The sequence below is a fragment of the Leucoraja erinacea genome, unplaced genomic scaffold, assembly GCF_028641065.1.
Source record: "Leucoraja erinacea ecotype New England unplaced genomic scaffold, Leri_hhj_1 Leri_695S, whole genome shotgun sequence".
In the NCBI taxonomy this organism is placed as follows: Eukaryota; Metazoa; Chordata; class Chondrichthyes; order Rajiformes; family Rajidae; genus Leucoraja; species Leucoraja erinaceus.
Window position 1 is genome coordinate 15594 of NW_026576614.1, and position 5653 is coordinate 21246.

Sequence of the window (5653 nt, forward strand, 5' to 3'; positions counted from 1 at the left end):
CCTACTCTAACCGCCCCCCGCCCCCTCTGAACATACAGCCCCCCGCTCTTATTTATATGTATTTGTTCTTTCGGACACAGACTGCACCCCGTCTCTCTGTATCACTCCAGCAATTCAAAGATGGTTTAACATAGACTGTGTTGTGTCCAGTGACGTTTAGGCCCAATATGGAGACGTTTGGCTCCGAGTGCCACTTCTCACGGGTTCCCCGGATGAAAATATTTCTAGTGTGGAACCTAATCATACAATGAACGTTACTAATGACATATAACCATATAACCATATAACAATTACAGCACGGAAACAGGCCATCTCGACCCTTCTAGTCCGTGCCGAACACATATTCTCCCCTAGTCCCATATACCTGCGCTCAGACCATAACCTTCCATTCCCTTCCCGTCCATATAACTATCCAATTTATTTTTAAATGATAAAAGCGAACCTGCCTCCACCACCTTCACTGGAAGCTCATTCCACACAGCCACCACTCTCTGAGTAAAGAAGTTCCCTCTCATGTTACCCCTAAACTTCAGTCCCTTAATTCTCGTCATGTCCCCTTGTTTGAATCTTCCCTTCTTCCCTATACTTCCCTAGCATGCGTTATGTGGATACGTTTGTCCCTTTTTAGATGATAGAGTCAAACAGCACGGAAACACACCCCTCGGCCCAGCTTGTCCATACTGATCGATGTGCACCCACTACACTAATCCTACCTGCTTGAATTTGGCCCATGTCGATCCAAACATTCCCTATCCATGTACCTGTCAAAATTTAGTAATACTTGTTATAGTTTCTGCCTCAACTAACGCCAACGGTAGCTCTTTTCATATACCCACCACACGCTGTGTGAAAAGGTTTCAGCGCGGAGTTCTATTAAGACGTTTCCCTGCCACCTTGAACCCGTCTTCTTAAATCTGCTCTAGGTATAATACTCTAGGTAAAATAAACTCTCCCCATAGATCAAGACTCAAGTCAGGGCAAAATCCTCGTAACCTTGCTGCACTCTTTCCATCTTAACATCGTCTTAGTATAGTGGGGCTACCAAAACTGCCAACAATACTTCAACTATGGTCTAACCAGTGCTGTGTACCGCTGCAAGGTAACATCCCAACTTCTATATCTAATAAAGAATGAATGATGAGGCCAATGTGTCCAAAACATACTTGACCATCTCATTTAGATGTGTCGCCACTTTCATGGAACTGTGTACCTTCACTCCTAAATGTCTGTGTTCTACAACAAAGCAGTACCATTTAATGCGCCGGTCCTGCTAAAACAGCAGCACCTCACATTTATATGCATTAAACTACATTAACCATTTCGCAACCTACTTAAACAACAGTTAAATCGTTTCTGCCTCAACTAACTCTTCCAGTTAAGTATCGGGAGCACCGCATCCGTTGTCCTCAGCCCACGGACGCACAGTGTCGCAGTGGTGGAGTTGCTGCCGGAGTCCCGGGTTCGATCCCGACTACGGGTGCTGTCTGTACGGAGTTTGTACGTTCTCCCCGTGACCTGCATTGGTTTTCTCCGAGAACTTCGGTATCCTCCCACACTCCAAAGACGTACACGTGTGTAGGTTAATTGGCTTGGCACATGTAAACATTGCCCCTAGTGGGTGTAGGATAGTGTTAATATGCAGTGATCGCTGGTCGGCGCGGACCCGATGGGCCGAAGGGCTTGTTTCTGCGCTATATCTCTAAACTGAACGAATCTAAACTGATCAAGATATATAATAAAAAGGGGTATATGGCGACAGGTCGAGTACGGGTTGTTCTGAGAGCCAGTCGTCTATTCTGAGAAAAACCGTTACACTTGGACAACTGTGTTTCGGTTTTCACCGTGACTCACCAACACCCTTCACCCCTTCACCATCTCTATACCGATGGATGGACAGTGCGATCATCATGAGTGAAGTTTCATCCAGTTAATTATCGGGAGCACAGCACCCATTGTCCTCAGTCCAACACAGTACCCCACCCCGACCCAGACCCAGGAATTGAGGCAGAAATGAGGCAGAATTAAGGGACCGAAGTTTAGGGGTAACATGAGGGGGAACTTCGTTACTCAGAGAGTGGTAGCGGTGGGGAATGAGCTTCCAGTGGGAGTGGTGGAGGCAGGTTCGTTGGTATCATTTAAAAATAAATTGGATAGGCATATGGATGAGAAGGGAATGGAGGGTTATGGTATGAGTTCAGGCAGGTGGGACTAAGGGAAAAAAAGTTGTTCGGCACGGTCTTGTAGGCCGAGATGGCCTGTTTCCGTGCTGTAATTGTTATATGGTTATATGGTTATAACCTCCCTCCTGCAGCCCCACAAGCACCAACACCTCCGCTTCGCCTCATTCACAAATAATGGTTCACAAATGTAACCGCGGCCGCCATGAACGTTCCTTCCTTCGCTGAGATAGTCGTGAGCTCTAGAGGTTTCTTAACCTCTGCACCTCCCTGTGTTCCAGTGATATACTCTTTGAGACCACATTTAAAATGCAACTTTTGGCTCTGACGAGGTATAACTTCCCACTCAATTATATCTAAATATGTGCAAAGTTTCAAGTAGTTCACAGACATGGGTGACGAAAGTTAAATTCTAGACACATTTTCGAAGCTCGGCCCATAGCTTACAATCAAATGTGACTTGCCTGGTATGCCAACTTGGTCGCAGGGGTAAGGTGACCTGAAAGGCCTGTTCATGTGCAGTACTGCTCTATAATTGAATAACTGGTCTCAATGAAAAACGCTGTTTATCCGGTTGGAATTTCTTACTTCACTACATAAGTCTTTGCACCCCGACCATCTCCATATATATATATTTACACTTCTCTAGCCATTCAGCGAGACTTACGGCACATACAATATCGGTATGCAGCATTAAACTCGGCGTCCTGTCTTTCCTTATTCTTGACACCCAAACTGCAGCTCCCACCTTCTCTTCAATCATCAACCCCAATGAAATGGCTTCACCCAATCCCTCAGACACCCATTTCACATCAAGATCTTTTGTGTGGGCATTCATAGAATTATTTGTGAGAATCCTTTGTTATAACTCACATCAAGTGTGGCTGATTAATGAAACGATCAATAAATGCTCACGTTTTAACGAAATAAAGCCCTGGCTTTAATAGGACTATTCACAAACCGGTGATAGACACAAATGTTGGAGAAACTTAGCGGGTGAGGCAGCATCTATGGAGGAAGGATATAGGCAACGTTTCTTCAGACTGATGTGAGGGTGGGGTGGGGGGAGGGGGGGAGCGGGAAGAAAAAATGAAAAGGCGAGACAGTGATCTATGAAATGACAGTGAAATGAAAAGCTATCGCCAAGCCTACGCTTGGTCTAACCGATGTAGAGCTGCTGACACCCAGAGCAGCGGGTGTAATAGATGAGGTTGGAGGAGGTGCAGGTGAACCTCTGCCGCTCCTGGAAAGACTGCTTGGGACCTTTAATGGAGTCAAAATGGAGGTAAAGCGACAAGTGTGCCATTTCCTGCAGTTGCAAGGGAAAGTACCGGGAGATGGGGCGGTTTGGGTGGGAAGGGACGAATTTAACAGGGAGTTACGGAGGGAGTGGTCTCCGCGGAAAGCAGACAGGGGAGGAGATGGGTAGATGTGGCCAGTGGTGGGATCCCGTTGTAAGTGGCGAAAATGTCGGAGAATTATTTGTTGTACGTGACGGCTGGTAGGTGGAAGGTGAGGGCAAGGGGGACTCTGCCCTTGTTACGAGTAGGGGTATGAGGAATGAGAGCAGAGTTACGGGGTATAGAAGATACCCTAGTGAGAGCGTCGTCTATAGTAGAAGAGGGGAACCCTCGTTCCCTGATCAATTAGGACATCTCCGATGCCCTGGTGTGGAACACCTCATAGAAACATAGAAATTAGGTGCAGGAGTAGGCCATTCGGCCCTTCGAGCCGGTACCGCCATTCAATATGATCATGGCTGATCATCCAACTCAGTATCCCGTACCTGCCTTCTCTCCATACCCTCTGATCCCCTTGGCCAAAAGGGCCACATCTAACTCCCTCTTAAATATAGCCAATGAACTGGCCTCAACAACCCTCTGTGGCAGAGAGTTCCAGAGATTCACCACACTCTGTGTGAAAATAGTTCTCCTCATCTCGGTTTTAAAGGATTTCCCCCTTATCCTTAAGCTGTGACCCCTTGTCCTGGACTTCCCCAACATCGGGAACAATATTTCTGCATCTAGCCTGTCCAACCCCTTAAGAAATTTGTAAGTTTCTATAAGATCCCCTCTCAATCGCCTAAATTCTAGAGAGTATAAACCAAGTCTATCCAGTCTTTCTTCATAAGACAGTCCTGACATCCCAGGAATCAGTCTGGTGAACCGTCTCTGCACTCCCTCTATGGCAATGATGTCCTTCCTCAGATTTGGAGACCAAAACGGTACGCAATACTCCAGGTGTGGTCTCACCAAGACCCTGTACAACTGCAGTAGAACCTCCCTGCTCCTATACTCAAATCATTTTGCTATGAAAGCCAACATACCATTCGCTTTCTTTACTGCCTGCTGCACCTGCATGCCTACCTTCAATGACTGGTGTACCATGACACCCAGGTCTCGCTGCATCTCCCCCTTTCCCAATCGGCCACCATTTAGATAATAGTCTGCTTTCCTGTTTTTGCCACCAAAATGGATAACCTCACATTTATCCACATTATACTGCATCTGCCAAACATTTTCCCACTCACCCAGCCTATCCAAGTCACCTAGCTGTCTCCTAGCATCCTCCTCCTCACAGCTAACACTGCCCCCCAGCTTAGTGTCATCCGCAAACCTGGAGATATTGCCTTCAATTCCCTCATCCAGATCATTAATATATATTGTAAATAGCTGGGGTCCCAGCACTGAGCCTTGCGGTACCCCACTAATCACTGCCTGCCATTGTGAAAAGGACCCGTTTACTCCTACTCTTTGCTTCCTGTTTGCCAGCCAGTTCTCTATCCACATCAATACTGAACCCCCAATGCCGTGTGCTTTAAGTTTGTATACTAATCTCTCATGTGGGACCTTGTCGAAAGCCTTCTGGAAGTCCAGATACACCACATCCACTGGTTCTCCCCTATCCACGCTACTAGTTACATCCTCGAAAAATTCTATAAGGTTCGTCAGACATGATTTACCTTTCGTAAATCCATGCTGACTTTGTCCAATGATTTCACCACTTTCCAAATGTGATGCTATCCCATCTTTAATAACTGACTCTAGCAGTTTCCCCACTACCGATGTTTGACTAACTGGTCTGTAATTCCCCATTTTCTCTCTCCCTCCCTTCTTAAAAAGTGGGGTTACGTTTGCTACCCGCCAATCTTCAGGAACTACTCCAGAATCTAAAGAGTTTTGAAATATTATTACTAATGCATCCACTATTTCTGGAGCTACTTCCTTAAGTACTCTGGGATGCAGCCTATCTGGCCCTGGGGATTTATCGGCCTTTAATCCATTCAATTTACCCAACACCACTTCCCGACTAACCTGGATTTCACTCAATTCCTCCAACTCCTTTGACCCGCGGGCCCCTGCTATTTCCGGCAGATTATTTATGTCTTCCTTTGTGAAGACGGAACCAAAGTAGTTATTCAATTGGTCCGCCATATCCTTGTTCCCCATGCTCAACTCACCTGTTTCTGACTGCAA